This window comes from Macrobrachium nipponense, chromosome 8 (assembly GCF_015104395.2).
Source record: "Macrobrachium nipponense isolate FS-2020 chromosome 8, ASM1510439v2, whole genome shotgun sequence".
Lineage (NCBI taxonomy): Eukaryota > Metazoa > Arthropoda > Malacostraca > Decapoda > Palaemonidae > Macrobrachium > Macrobrachium nipponense.
The window spans coordinates 66,836,795-66,853,308 of record NC_087203.1 but is presented as its reverse complement, the minus strand read 5'-3'; the positions used below and the strand labels follow the sequence as shown (position 1 = coordinate 66,853,308).

The following is a 16,514-nucleotide window of genomic DNA, read 5'->3' as shown; positions in this document are numbered from 1 at the left end:
ATGGAAACGCCCGAAAAGCCACTGAATCCATCTGAATCCCCAGATACACGATGGACTGTGTCGGGGTCAGATGCGACTTTTCGGAGTTGACCAAAAGACCCAGGGACTTTGCTAGGGCTAACGTCGACTGAAGGTCCTTCAGACATTTTCGTCTCGACGACGCTCTGATCAGCCAATCGTCGAGGTAGAGGGATATCCTGATCCCTGAAGAATGGAGCCACTTCGCTACATTCCTCATTATAACTGTAAAAACCATCGGGGCCGAGCTGAGACCGAAACAAAGGGCTCTGAATTGCCAAACCCTGTTGTCTAAGACGAATCTCAGGTACTTCCTTGAAAGAGGGTGGACGGGGACGTGAAAGTACGCGTCCTGCAGGTCCAGAGACACCATCCAGTCGCCAGGTCTCAAGGCTCTAGCACCAACTGAGCGTCATCCATTTTGAACTTGTTCTTCTCCACAAAAAGATTGAGCCTGCTCACATCCAGGACTGGGCGCCAACCCGACGACTGCTTCGGCACCAGGAAAATCCTGTTGTAGAAGCCCGGTGACCCCAGGTCCAAGACTTGCTCCACCGCTCTTTTTTCGACCATCTGGTCTAAAAGATCGAAAAGGATACTTTTCTTCTCTCCCTGATAAGACGGAGAGAGGTCTCTGGGAGTTGATGTTAAAGGAGGAGGATGTAAAAAGGGGATCTTGTACCCCTGCTCTACGATCTTGAGAGTCCAAGGGTCCGCCCCTCTCTGCCTCCATGCCTCCGCAAAGAACTTCAGTCTGGCCCCGACTGGCGTCTGAAGGACAAGATCTTCATTTGGTGGATTTTGGTTTAAATGAAGCTCTTCCTCTCGAAAAACCTCTCCCTAGAGGAGCTGCTCTCGAGGGGGGTGCCCGCGAAAAGGGTTTGACTTTCTTCGGGGGTTTAACGAATGAAGATGTGGAAGGAACTGCTGGGCGTCTTGAAGACTGTGCCAAGAGGTCCTGGGTCGCCTTCTCCTGCAAACTCGTTGCAAGATCCTTTACCATAGCCTGGGGGAAGAGATGGTCCGAAAGAGGCGCAAAGAGCAATTCCGCTTTCTGAGCGGGAGAAACTGACTTCGCGGTAAAATTACATAAAAGAGCTCTTTTCTTCAGGAAAGCCGTTCCAAAATGAGAAACCAGCTCTTCCGAACCATCCTGACGCCTTGTCCATACACGACAACACGCTGGACAGCTCCCCCAGACTGAGAGAATCAGGGCTTCTAGACTGAAGGTCCAAAACTCCCAAGCACCAGTCTAAGAAATTAAAGACACTCAAAGTGCGCAGCAGTCCCTTCAAGTGGTGGTCCGTCTCCACAGGAGTCCAGGACACCTTTGCAGAAGATAAGAGGGACCTCCTCTGAGCGTCCACTAAACTGGAGAAGTCCCCAAGAGCGGACGAAGGAACCTTTACCCCCACGTCCTCCTTGGTTTCATACCAAATTCCTCCTTTCCCGGAGAGTCTAGAGGGAGGAAGGGCGAAAGTGGTCTTGCCCTGGTCCTTCCTTCGAGACATAAAATCTTGTAGCTTCTTGAAAGCCCTCTTGGTCGAAAGCGAAGTCTTCATTTCGACAAACTCAGGAGTCTTGACTGACTTAGAAGACGAAAGTTGAGAGGGAGGAGACCGAGGGGCTGCCGGCTGAAACTTATCCCCGAAGGACGAACGTAACAGCCGCACAAGAACCTTATAGTCTGAGGACAGCCGAAGCTACAGGAGGTTCTTCTTCGACTGAACTCCCTGGACTACTAAGTTCCCCTTCCTCTCTAGAGGAACTGGAGAACGTCCATCCGAGAGGGCGTACGTCCAGCAGGCTTAGGCCTGAACAAAGACTTCCGCTGATTGGAAGTCACCACTTCAGGTACGGACTCGCCCTTACGACGATCCTTTGAAGGACGGACATCCTGTGAACGTAGAGCGTCCTTTGAAGCAACGGGAACTGTTCTTCTTAGAACCAGACACAGTCCCTATTGAGAGGAAGCTGCGAGCTTCCTGACGAGAGGGGCGCCAAAACAAAAGCGTCCTGCTTAGCCAAAGCAAGCGTCCTGTCTGAGCGTCCTCAAACCAGCGTTCCTGCCTCGTCCGAAAAAAAAACGTCCCCTGCTTGTGAACGGAGCGAGTCGTCCTGCCGAGTCGTATGAGAGCGCAAATGCGGTCCTGCTTCGAACCGGAGCGAGCGTCCTATGCCGAGCGTCCTCAAAACAAGCGCCCTGCCGAAGAGCGCAAAGGCGTCCTGCCTTCGAACGGCAGAGCGTCCTGCCGAGGCGTCCTCCAAAAGCGTGTGCGAAAGATCTACTCGGAGAACGAGAACGGTGACGATCCGGAGGAGGAGAGAGAGACGAACGAGACGAGAGAGAAGACGTGCTTCGTCCTCTTGACGGGCAGCCTAACGTCCTTTCTCCGCTTAGGCTCGACTGCTGCTGGCGAGTCCTTTGAGCCATGAGAGACGAAATCTGGTCCTGAAGGGGGGGACACAAGGATATTCTTCGTAGGTGATGAAGAAGCAGAAGAAGGGGCAGGACTGACCCTGCGAGAAGGCGAGGGGACGCCTCCTTCCTTCTCGCAGGTACAGCTACCTGCATCTCAGGGGAACACGCCTGTGCGCGCAACCCAACGTCCTCGTCGGTTGAGACTCTACCTCTCTTCTGAGGAGGAAAAGCGTCATACGCGTCCTCCGACGAAAGTGGTGACATAGGACGTGAAGCGTCCTCAAAACGAAAAGTCCTTTACAACGGACGCGAGTCTCTCCGAGCGCTCCACCCCGTTGCGCGCGGGGAGGACGCTTCGGAGGACGAAAAGCATCCTTCAGGACGCGCGCTCGTGCACGCTCCTTGGCAGCCTGGGACTTAGCAACAAGGCCTGCCGAAGGGACGCCAGATCGGTGGGGAGCCCCCGTAACCCTCCTGCGGCTTTCGACATACCCCATCCCTGAGTCCTGGGAGTCCAATAGAGGTCTAGGCCTAGAGGAATTATGGGGGCCGATCTGACGCCCCTCCACAACACTAGGGGCACTATCACAAACTTTCACAGGGCCAGTTTCTAAGGCCAACACTTTCGATTCAAGAGCGCGAATAGACTCGAGAATCAGAGAAAGGGGGTGGTTACCTTCTCCAGACACAGCAATAGGGCCCGAAGGCAACAAAAACAGGAATAGGTTGAACAAAATCTACCGGTGTTAGAGGAGGAGAAATATACATTCCTTACCTTTTGTAGAACTGCTCTTGGAGGAAGACCTCCTGACTCTATCACGCTCCAATTTACGCCGATAGGTCTCATACATCTTCATTTATCATCTGACAAATCCTTGCATTCATTGCACCGATCATCAACCAAGCAAACATGCCCCCTGCATTCCATACAAACTGTGTGAGGATCAACTGAAGGTTTAAGAAGCCTCACCTTACATTCACTCCTCACACACACTCTGAAACTCCCTGTACTTGATCCCGACATCTTGTACACAGAAAAGCCAATCCAAAGTAAAAAACCAATCCACTATTACGCGTGCCAATCCAACAATCCAGAGTCGATACCAAAAGTCAATCCAGATAATTTAAAGCGAGATAATCCAAAAATCCTAGACGGAGGTACTGTAAACAGTTGTTTCCAGCACCGGCGACAGAAAAATGATATTGTTATAATACAATAAAGTTTCATACATACTTACCTGGCAGATATATACATAGCTAAGACTCCGTCGTCCCCGACAGAAATTCAAATTTCGCGCCACTCGCTACAGGTAGGTCAGGTGATCTACGGCCTGCCCTGGGTGGCAGGACTAGGAACCATTCCCGTTTTCTACTCATATATTTTCTCTTCCACCTGTCTCCTTGCGGGGAGGCTGGGTGGGCCCTAATCGTATATATCTGCCAGGTAAGTATGTATGAAACTTTATTGTATTATAACAATATCATTTTCATACAATCAACTTACCTGTCAGATATATACATAGCTGATTGGCACCCTTCGGTGGAGGGTAAGAGACAGCTACTACTAGAATAGACAGGTAAACAACATCTGTTGTAGGTATAAAATAAAACCTTGGTTCCTACCTGATAGGTGGTAGACTTCGTGGGTGTTTTCCCCGTAGTCTGCATCACCTCAAGAAACTTTAGCGAGATATGTGATCTATGGCCCAAGAATTCTTGTGGGTCTGCCGAAGGGGTCTTATCCACTTACTCGGCAGAGCCTGAAAGGACTTTGTCAATGGGTGCTGATCCACTTACATGACAACACACCTTATTAAGGAGCATACAACCAATCCCGACCACCTGATCCTAACCACCATGTTAGTATTAAAAATTGCTCAGAGTTATCCCCAACTCTTCGCAACAACCGTAACTCAAAACCACAATGCACAAGCACACAATAATTTCAAAAAAAAAAATTTTATCTAATCAGCATATCACAAGAGTTCCTTACAAATAAACCTGAAGTGACTGGCCGCTTGTGCGGCAAACTGCACTTGTTCAGCAGAAAGTCTAGAACATATCTATTAGACTTAAGTAGTAAAAAAAAATTTTAAGGATTGTTTGTAAAGCCTCCTGTAACCCAGGATTGTGCCCGCCCGCAGACACAAAAGGACCTAATGAAAAAACATTTTTCATAGGTCACATGCACGTCCTTCAAATAGTGAGCCGCAAACACAGAATTACATCTCCAATATGTCGCTTCCAAGATATTCTTCAGCGACAATATTTCTCTGAAAAGAGAGAGACGTCGCCACTGCTCTCACTTCATGAGCTCTTACTCTAGGAGTTTTAAAGAATCGTCGTGCAAGCCTTATGAGCGTCCATAATTACGTTCCTGACAAAAAAGGCTAATGCATTCTTAGACATAGGTCTTGATGGATCCTTCACTGAGCACCACAGGCCTTGTCTAGAACCTCCCAACTGTTCCTTTTTCTTTAAGTAAAACTTTAATGCCCTTACCGGGCAAAGAGACCTCTCCGGTTTCCCTGCCGACGAGACCGATAATCCTTTTATTCGAAGTTCTCGGCCAGGGGTTCGAAGGATTTTCATTCTTCGCCAAGAATAATTCCTTGAAGGAACAGCTGGCGAATCACATGAACCCGACTTTGTCACTAAGGGCGTGCAGTTCGCTAACCCTTTTTGCCGTCGCCAGTGACAAAAGGAATAAACATTTCTCGTTATATCACGAAACGAGGCCAAATGTAAGGGTTCAAATCTCTCTGAAGCCAAGAACTTCAGTACTACGTCTAGATTCAGTTAGGGGGTAGGGGGAAGTCATTCTAGACTTCTTTGTCTCAAACGACCTAATCAGATCATGCAGATCCTTATTGTTTCCCAAATCTAGGCCTCTATTCCTAAAGACGGCCGATAGCATACTTCTATAGCCCTTTATCGTGGCTACGGAGAGCTGCGACTCTTCCCTCAGAAATAACAGAAAATCAGCTATTTCTGCTACAGAGGTACTGGAGGAGGACAACTTCTTTGACTTACACCACCTTCTAAAAACTTCCCACTTGGATTGATAAACCCGGATAGTGGAAGTTCTCCGGGCTCTAGCGATCGAGCTTGCTGCTTTACTAGAAAAGCCTCTCGCTCTGACAAGTCTTTCGATAGTCGAAAGGCAGTCAGAGCGGAGAGAGCGGGGAGGTTTTGATGAAACCTCTCGAAAGTGGTTGTCTGAGAAGATCCTCCTTTGTGAAGGGATCTGGGGAAGTCTACTATCCACTCCAGTACCTCTGGAAACCATTCTTGAGCTGGCCAAAAGGGGCTATCAGGGTCATTCTTGTCCCCTTTGAAGTCACAAACTTCCTGAGTACTTGCCCCAGAATCTTGAATGGGGGAAATGCGTTAAACGTTCTACCTGTAGACCAAATCTAGTAGGAAGGCGTTCTACTGCTAGAGCTCTGGGATCTTCTACCACTGAACAGAAGACTTCCAGTCTCCTCGAGCAGGAACGTGGCAAAGAGGTGGCGACATGAGGAGTTCCCCAAAGAGACCAGAGCTTGAGGCAAAACTTCTGAGTGGAGGGTCCACTCGGTATGAAGGACCTGGTTCCTCCTGCTCAGGCCTGTCCGCTGCGTACGTTCCTTACTCCCTGAACGAACCTCGTCAAGAGAGAGATGTTCCTCTGGGATGTCCACAACAGAAGTTTTCTCGTTAGTTCGTAAAGGGCATACGACGTGAGTACCTCCTTGCTTCCGAATGTATGCCAGAGCGGTTGTATTGTCCGCATTCACTTGAACTATTTGTTGCAAACTAACGGTTCGAAGCTCTTTAGAGCTAGGTGTACAGCTAGCAGTTCTTTTGCAGTTTATGTGCCAGGACACTTGAAGAGCATTCCAAGTGCCTGACACTTCTCTCTTTCCAAAGTTGCTCCCCAAACCTTTTCCGACGCGTCGGAAAACAATACAAGGTTTGGGCTCTGTATTTCCAGGGAAGTACCTTTGTTCTCCCTCTGTGGAGTAACCACCATTCTAGATGTCGTTTTATCAGATCTGGAATGGGAAAAAAGTCCGAGAGGAGTCCTGTCTTCATGTTCCACGAACTTCTGAGGAAGAACTGAAGAGGACGGAGATGAAGTCTTCCTAGGTGAAAGAACTGTTCGAGCGAGGAAAGGGTCCCTAACAGGCTCAACCATTCCCTCGCCGAAGTCCGTTCCTTCCTTAGGAAGAGAGAGACTTTTTTCTAAACCTCTCGCTAGTCTCTCTTGAGAAGGGAAATACTCGAAAAACCCGAGAATCCATCCGAATCCCCAGATAGACCAAGTTCTGGCTGGGGATCAGTTGGGACTTCTCGAGGTTCACGAGTAATCCTAAAGTCTTTATAAGGTTTAGTGTCACATTCCAGGTCCTCCAAACACTGTTCCTCTGACTTTGCTCTGATAAGCCAGTCGTCTAGATAAAAGAGATATACTGATTCCTTTCAGATGAAGCCATCGCCACATTTTTCAAAAGGTTCGTGAAAACCTGAGGTGCCGTCGACAGGCCGAAGCACAAGGCTCTGAATTGGAAGATCCTTCCCCCCGTCATGAAACGGAGGTACTTCTTCGACGAAGGATGGATCGGGACGTGAAAATATGCGTCCTGGAGATCCAGAGACACCATCCAATCCCCTTGGCGAAGAGCCGCCAGGACTGAAGCAGAGGTTTCCATGGAGGAACTTTCTGTTTTGAACAAACTTGTTCAGAGCGCTGACATCCAGAACTGGTCTCCATCCCCCCGAGGCTTTCGCAACCAAGAAAGACGATTGTAAAACCCCGGGGAGCTTTGATCCAGCACAAGTTCTATAGCTCTCTTGTCCCACATCTGATCCACCATTTGTTGAAGAGTATCTTTCAACACAGGGTCCTTGTAATTGGCGGACAATTCCCTCGGAGTTGACGTCAGGGAGGATTGTACCAGGAAAGGAATGAGATATCCCTTCTGAAAGAACCGACATCGACCAAGGATCTGTGTCGATGCGAGTCCAGGCTTCCGCAAATCCCCGGAGCCTGGCACCTACTGGTGTTTGGAGGAGCGCCACTTCACTTACCCCTTTAAAGGGGCGGAACGAGGCTCGACCTCTCTTCTCGGTCGTTTCCTTTTAGCGGTAACTCTAGTTGGAGGGCCACCTGAAAGGGCCCGAACAGGAGTAGACGCCACTTTCTTTTCTACCCACCATTACTGGAGTCTCTTCTTCCTGGACGATTGCAGGAGAAGATCTTGAGTCGCTTTCTCCGTCAGCGATCGGGAAATATCCTTCACCAACTGTGACGGGAACAGAAAATCAGACCTAGGGGCGAATAACAAAGCTGCTCTTTGTGAGTGTGATACTGCTTTCGTCAAGAAAGCGCTAACACAGATCTCTTCTTCAAGAGACCTGCTCCAAACAAGGAAGAAACTTCCCCTGAGCCGTCTTGCACCGCCTTGTCAATACATGACAGAATTGCTAGGAGTACATCCGGTTCTAGCCCTTCAGGGGCATGAGCCTTCTTGGACATCCCCCACCCCAAGGGACCAATCTAGGAAGTTAAAGACTTCTAGAATGTGAAAAAGTCCCTTGAGGAGATGATCCAACTCTGAAAGGCCCCAAGTAATCTTAGCGTGTGAAAGGCTATGTCTCCTGGATGCGTCTACCAGACTGGAAAAGTCAGCTTCAGCTGAAGCAGGGAGAGTGAGACCCATATTCTCCCCAGTCTGGTACCAAATCCCTCTTCTTGCCGGTCAGTCTAGGGGGAGGCATGCAAAAGACTGTCCTTACTAGCTCCTTCTTAGTAAGCATCCAGTTATCCAGCGATTGCAGAGCTCTCTCATAGAAATCGTCGGTCTCATCTTCACGAAAGCCGACGATTTCGGAGTCTTCGAGCATGAAAACAGTGAACGAGGCGAAGGAGGACGCGGCCAGGGATCAATGCGTCTCCGTATTCCTGGAGAAGGAGCGCTGTCAAGACTTTGTAGTTCGGACCGTTCCTTCCTTACTGTGAGACTCGTCCTCTGATTCCTCTTCCATAAATCGGATCAGTAGGAGAGGCCACTTCTCGTTCCGGTCTTCTTGTCCAACAATTCTCTCTACTGGGGACAAACTCCTAATAGGGAGGAGGGGCTAAGAGAGTGTAAAAGAGCTCCTATGCTTGACTGGCTCTTCGTACTTGGCTGGCGCCTCCGCGCCTGGCTGGCGCCTCGCGCCTGGCTGGCGCCTCGCGCTTGGCTGCGCTGCGGGTCTCGCGCCTGGCTGACTCCCTCGCGCTTGGCTGGCGCCTCGCGCCTGGCAAGATCCTCGCGCTTGGCTGGCGTCTCGCGCCTGACTGACTCTTCGCGCTTGGCTGGCGCCTCGCGCCTGACTGGTGCCTCGCGCTCTCAAAAGTCTCGCGCTGACTGACACCTCGTGCCTTGTTGAAGTCTCGCGTCTTCCTGACGTCCCCATCCTTGCGTGACAGATGTTTTTCTGGAGCCTCGCGCTTGGATGAATGCTCACGCCTGTTTTGTTCTACCTCCTGCGCTCGGCTGAAGCTACTGATCTGGCAGACGTATCCCATCTGGGAGAATCCTTCTCGTCTGGTAATGCGTTTCCTCGCCTTGGTCTGACTCTTCTTCTTAGAGGACGCTTCTCGTCTGTAGGACGCCTCGCTTGCTTGGCTGTTGCTACGCGCTTGTCTGGCGAATCGATCTTCCCATGAGTCTCTATCTGAGATCTCAAAAGACTCACGTCTCACAGGAGCCTCACTCCTGGTGGGAGAAGGAAGACGAGTTCTTCTTGACCGGCAGTCTGACGTCTTTCTTACGAGGAGGATCCTTCGAAAGGACTCCTACTAGGGCGGAAAGCTGTTCCTGTACCGCCAAAATGATCCTTTTGGAACGCTTCTCCTGCGTCTTCTTGAACGGGAGAGGTAGACCACTCCGAAGGCTGTTTTGCCCCCACAATCATGGGACTGGCGAAACCCTCTTTCCGCCTTCTTGGGGATAGAAAGGAGGCCTCTTCTTCGCAAAAGCGTTCTGGGCTTGAATCCAACCAGGATCTCTCCAGTGCCATTTTCAGGGCCTGGACAAAGTCCGAATCCTTCCACCCTCGTTTAGGAGAGGGAGAAAAGCGGACGAAGAGAAGCACTCTCTGAGGACGCTTTTTTCGATAGCGGTCCTGAGCAGGCTGTCTATAAACAGCACCTGCTGAAGGGACGCCTGACCGGGGGGAATTCTCCACAACCTCCGTACGGCTTTCGACTTTCCTTCTCCTCTGGGCTTGGGAGCTTGGAAGAGGTCTAGGCTGGGGCTGGGAGCGTCGCAGAGACGGTCAGACGTCCCTCCACAACACTGGGGACACTCACTTCACTAAAATCACTTTCACAATCCTTACTTTTATGGTAGCCATTTCGGATCTCATCCTGTGAAGCGTAGCCTTCAATTCAGCAATTTCCGAAGCTGAATCTGAATGTACGGCAGTGAGGGTCCTGATACAGAATCATAATAAGAGAAGAGTTAGAATTATCCAAAGGCTCAATAGCCTTGTACAAACTACCCGCCATCTTAGATGCAAGCCCTTCTGACTCTATCCCTTTCTAACTTCTTCAAGTAAGAAGTTAGAGTCTTCCATTCCTCAACATTCAACCTTTCACACTCATGACAGGTGTTAGAAATAGAACAATCAAAAACCCCTACATTTGCGACATACAGTGTGAGGATCAACCGAAGCTTTCGGTATCCTCACCTTGCAGCCTACATTCCACACACATTCTCACACAAACACTTGAATCAGACATTCTGAAGAAAAAATCAAAAGCAAGTCCAAATCCAGTCCACAGTAGCGAATGCCAAAACAACGATCAGGTACGTCACCAAAAAGTCCACAAAAAGATGATCAATTGCTTAGAAAAGCGAATTCCAGTCAAGAGGTGCAGCAACGATGTTTGATACCACCGGCGACAGAAAATATATGAGTAGAAAACGGGAATGGTTCCTAGTCCTGCCACCCAGGGCAGGCCGGTAGATCACCTGACCTACCTGTAGCGAGTGGCGCGAAATTTGAATTTCTGTCGGGGACGACGGAGTCTTAGCTATGTATGATCTGACAGGTAAGTTGATTGTATGAAAATATAGTGAATAGAAAAATGTGGGAATGGTTCCTGATATCCGCCTCCCAGTGGCGGGAATGGGTACTACCACCTGGCCGCCCACTACGTGTGCCGCGAGTTTTGAAATTCTGTCGGACGTCAGAAAATACAGCTATATATATATCTGACAGGTAAGTTTCATGAACAAAACATTCTTCACTAAATGGTCTAACTCAGTAGATTAGAACACAATCTTGGCCAATGCGAAGGCCAACCTTTGGGACGAACCGAGAAGCCCCCTTGGAAGGAGGCAGTGACTCCCAAAAAAGGAGCATCTCCAGTGGTGTACGAGCTATCTCCTATGTGAAAGACAAAAGGGAGGTGCACAGAAGACTGCCTTGCCCTGCTCACTCTTCTCCGAGAGCCATTCTCCAATCTCTCTTGAGACTTTCCTGGACAATGATGACAAAACCATCTTGGGAAGCCTGGACTAAACTCTCAACAGGCTGGTTCCTTATTAAAAATGCAAAGGTAGAGAAGCTGGGGCAGCTGGAGAGAAGGAAGATGGAGAAACGACTAAGAAATATCTGAGGAGAGCTGCATAAGCCATTAGAGCAGATGCCTGGTCAGGCACCTTGTCATCTAAAGAAATAGGAGACAAGTCTGGAGGGTCCATTGGTACTGCAGGTGTACTCTGAAGAAGGCCCATAATGTGATCAAGTTGGCGTTGAATGTCCGCCAGTGAATGCTCTATGGGAACGGGAGAAATTGCAGCAGGGAATTGAAGAGGTGGCGCTGGGCGCTTGCTAAGTGCTCGGAAGCTGCTGGTACACAGGAGCTGATGGGCAGTTGGGTTCCTAGAAGACAACAATGAGCACTCTCGGGACCTAGGTTGACACTTGGTAGCCTAATACTGGCACTCTTCCACTGGACTATCAGGAGAAATATGTTCTGGGCTGTCCCAGAAACTACAGGAAGGCTGAGGACTGCATTCAGGCTCCCCTAATTGCTTACAGAGTCAGGGAAGAGCGGTCTGCAACCACTGCATGCCTCTTCAAAGGGCAATAATTACCAGAAAAGCACCATCGGTGCCTCTTATCTGGGCTGGAATCCAAACCACTGGAAGAAAGCTCATGCACATCCTTTCAGGTGCCTTTACAATGGCTATCCGTTGAGACTTGGCACCAGTCAACAGGCTCAACTGAGGCAGTGACTACCTGTAGGCAAATTTCACTGACCTCCCTTGGACTTCCAGTATGCCTCCTCCCAAGTTTAGGAGAGTCTGACATCGCTGGGATAAGTAGCCACCTCCTCCACTGACACTGTACACTTGTACTAGCAGTTTTAGCATACTTTATCCATAAGGGCCTGTACAGTCGCACCTAACTGCTCCCTAGTATTAACTATGAAACCAAACTTTTGATCAAAACCGGTTTTGAGACTGGCAATGGCATTATGGTTGGAAGCATGGGAGCCAGGTAAAGGAGTGGGTGGAATAAGCAAAGGGCTGGTGAATGGGAAAAAAGCAGTTAAAGGAAATTACAGACCAGGTAAATCGGGGAGTACATTCTAAGCTAGCTAAGTTCCTAGTTTAGGCTCTAGCAGCTGCTTTACTTTTTCTGTCCCTTTCAAGCTTGTCTAAATGGGCTTTTAAAGTCTTCCATTTCCCCTGATCCCAGTCCCTGCATTCAACACAAGTCAACTCAATTGAGCAAGTCTGTCCTCTTCAATTACTACAGATTGTGCGAGTCATAGGAGGATTTTGTCAATCTAGTTTTGCAGCCTTTGCTGCAAAACCAAATACTAGAAGCACTCTAGTTAGATATCATTGGGAATAAGTGTCAAATTCAGTCAAAAACAGGTCTAAGCTATCCAGAAATATTGCAAAGGCTACCAAAATAATGAATACTTCATGAAATGGAGGATAAGTAGTACAACCATCGGGCAACCAAATAGTACAAATAAAACTGCTCAAGACAACTTAAGTTCAGTCATTAACCAGCAAAAACAAATTGAGCTCTTCAGCTGTGTTGTACCTATTCTCCCGCGGAAGCGGGTGGAGGTTTGTCACATTCACTAAAGCAACAGAAGTGCTATCGCAAAATTCAAAATTTAAGCTCCCATGCAAGTACTTGTATGAAATGACTCATTATGGCAGTATATCCTCTATCTTTGAAACTACATCAACTGAGATAGTAAAATGTTTTTAAGTAAATGCATTTTCCTTAGAAAGTCACTGAAGCTCCGTAACAAGGTGGTAAATAAGGGGTATGCTGATTGAGTTGGAAAGTCTCTCCCTCAACTTCTGTAATATCCAGAACTACTCCCAACATTTGAGACTGTTGGGTAATTAAGGTGGGGTTACTGTAAAAGGCTCTGGTTTGTAAACCTAGTTATGATACTAATATCAAGAATTTATTCCTGTGGGAATACAAACTATTACCTTTAATGTAAAAGAGTCAACCTTAAGGCAGGCGAATAGTATCTCAACAGACTGGCAAGCTGAATCGCCATTCAGAGATTTCAAATAACTGATCATCAGAATGAGCAAGGAATCATAGGGATGCAATATTGACTGGGTACTCAATCATTCAACTTCCATCCTTATAACCTTAAGGTAAAAGGAGTTTGGATGATTACACAACCTGCTGAGCAAGCTCAACAGTCGTAAGGAGGTGTCCAAGGATATGAGGGCAATCTTCTAATGTGAAGTGAAATAAAGGTAGTCTGGCAATGCAAGACACCCTCACTCCCAGATACAATGAGTGACTGGGCAATACCCTTAACTTTATGAGCCCTTGCCTGCACAGGACAACTGTCCTCATCATAGGATGACACATGCATTGCTTGATTGCTTCATCAAGCTAAAAGGGTATTCCTGGACACAACATTCTAGGTGTCAGATTAGACTAACAAACGTGCCAACTATCCAGCTTGAGAGGTCACGTTCTTTTCAGACAGACCACAGGGCTTGCACTGGATACACAAGGAACTAATCAGGATTAACACCAACATTAGTCCCAGAAGGAGGAAACCAAGAGATTTATTAAACAAGATTTCCAGCCCTCTAAATGTTGGACAAGATACGTCAGGACATACAACTCACCAACACATTACCCAAACACCAAGGATTACAGACAACCGATACTGGGAGTATGACCTCTGAACAAGGACTCCCTCATGGATTTATACAGTGCCTAAATTAGACTAAAACTTCTGAGGTGGGCATGACTGTTCAAAGCCCATCATGAGCATAGACAAAGCTATCAATGATGAGAGATTCTTGCCCTGAGTCAAATGAATTAACTCAAGGAAGACTGACAGCCTTTCACAGTAGGAAAAGAAGATGAAGGTGGACAAGGAAGTCTGTAATCTACTCAACAGTAGCTCCTGACTTGAGGCAGACCCTGCTTATGACATCAATTACAGAAGGTGATTCAATTTTCTTAGTACAGTATGTATACTGTAAATAGCAGCTGATGACCTCTAACAGTAACCAGACATATGTGCAGTCCTGTAAGAAAAGACTCTCTCTCTCTCACAGGAAATGGTAGATAACCTCCAACCATATAGCTAACAAAGAAGAGTGGGCCATAGGGGAATCAATTTCAGTGCCACAACCAGAAAAGATAACAGATCAGAGTACCAATCAGCGTGGGGCCAATGAGGAGCCATAAGGGTCATTCTAAGACCTGCTGTTATCAACATTCAACTGATCACTCCAGTGAATCAGGGACCTCCAGTTGAATCAAGGACTGATTAATGGGGGGTGGGTAATCTTGGTTCGTTCGGATATTGTTTCGGGTGGTTGGAATCTGGCCGGATGGTTGGAGGAGGTGGTATGAATGGTGGGAAGGAAAAAGGCACAGATATCCAGATTGTTCCAGGGGTGTAGGAAGGTGTCCTCCAAGGTAGCCCAGGGGTCTGGGATGAAAGAGCATCATACTGGGAGCTCCATGTTTGCCAGTGTGGTGAACAGGGTAACAGGTGAACCAAAGACAACTTCCCTATGATGAGTTAATTGTTCCTGTCATAACAGGAACTGCATTGTCACCTCCCTCAGCTTCCTGAAACAAGAAGTTGGCAGAAAAAGTCACCACTGTAGTATCTATCAGCATGCAGAGGTTCTCCACCTGCTGTCTGAACAAGATTTGACTTCTCCCAGCTTAACATAATCTACAAACTGTAACAAAATACTAGCAGATGGTCTATGTTCTAGAACAACTATACCTCTAAGGATGCCAGACCCAGCCACTCATTAAGATAGCAGAGGGAACTTCCATGGTAAGTAGGCCTATGCTCACACCAAGGTGAATAACACAAGTGAGAGCATATGAGGGGTTGTTCCCAGGGCTCTAAAAAAAATGTTGGTTCCATTTTAAACCCTGTCTGCAAAACAAACTTGTTCTCAGGAGAGAGACTGACAACCAGTCTCCAGTAAACTTCCTCATCAGGAAGAGTCAACAAAAAGCTTGGTAATGGGTTTGATCATGACTTCCAATGCATTCTTTTATACCACTGCCAACAGCGCCTGAACTTAGGGTGATCACCAGATCCTGTAAGGTATGCAGGAAACAGGATTAGTGTCCAAGAAAGAAGAGGGCAGCAGTCTTGAAAAGTAGTCTGTTAATTGTTCCAGAGGATACAGACTACTCTGAACTCTGCCCATCACTGCCAAATGGCATGACAGATATCCCTTGTTCAAGACAGCTGCAGATGGGGACAGCCTACCTTTCATGAGGAGGACAACACCTGGACTATTTGTCACTACTGAAAGCATGTCCACCCTTGAAGGCTTGGCTGCAGTGCCCTTCAGAGCCATAGAAGGATTGAGGGATACTGCAGTGGATAAAGGAGTGCCAGCTACCAGAAATCCTCTTCGCCAACACTGCCCAAACTTCACAACCAATTTGTTCTATGACAAACTATTTTCTGTTAAAAATTGTCTTTTCATGGATCCTTACTCTGCATGGTGGTCTCTATCAGTGGGAGGATATTCATCAGTCCACAGAATGATGAGTCAACCTGAAGGAGTGTAGTGTCTGCATCTTCCAGTCAAAACAATGGTCTCACCTATAGTGACCCAAGAGTTTGTTCTATCGAGACCAGGTTCAATAACAACATGTCCCTGAGATACTATACTTGCAAAGGAGCCCAATGATGTCTTGAAAAAGCCACTCCAACTGACTGTAGAGGGTCTGAAGGAGGACCTCAAGTCCTAACAGATCTCTCAGAGAACTGGTTGGACCCTCTCCTAAGAGAGAGGCAGAGATACAAGTTGCTCTGGCGAGTGTTCTCAAGACCATGGACGGAAACAATCGGACTTGGCATACTGATCATCAAATCACAGGCCAAGGCTGACTCATGAATGGAATGAGGACATTCTGATCCATGGTGATACCTCTTGTAGAGCTCTCCATGACTGGATGTAGCCAAACTAATACGTAGTGGCTACATGTGACACTCAGGAATACTATTGTTTATGTGCACATAAGGAGTCATGGACAAGCTAGGGGTATCACAAGTGTTGGTATGATCAAGCATGCAAAACTCACCCCAATACCTACTGGTATCATAAAGTGCTGTGGTGACCTGTTATGAATGATGCATAAACCACCTGTTTGCATATGCACAATCCAAGATCATGCACATGCCAAACAAGAAGATCGAGCCAATCAACTATATCTGTGGTCCTAAGAGGAAACAAACACTTGTATCAGTGGTGCCGACTGCTGAATAATGATTCAAGGTTGACTCATAACCACTTAAAATCGTGGTCCAATTTTGCAGACTTACATGTGATCAGTCAAAACTGAACTATAAGCCATGGATGAGTGCTCACATGCACTATATTGCATGCACACACGGGGAGTCCTGGATAAACCAGGCAAACAATGAGTCTGCATGATCACATGCATATGGCTTACCACAATACTCAACAGTATCCCATTGACGAATCCTTCTGTCCTTGAACCCATTAAATTGGTTCTGAATGACCCAGGAACCACC

The 16,514-nt window shown here is 47.7% G+C and overlaps 1 protein-coding gene across 2 annotated transcripts in view; it reads right to left on the bottom strand.

The window, feature by feature from the left end:
- LOC135222816 (proton-coupled amino acid transporter-like protein CG1139) overlaps positions 1–16,514 on the bottom strand; it is a 177,762-nt gene that overhangs the window by 92,986 nt on the left and 68,262 nt on the right. The gene's annotated exons all lie outside the window — the stretch shown is intronic.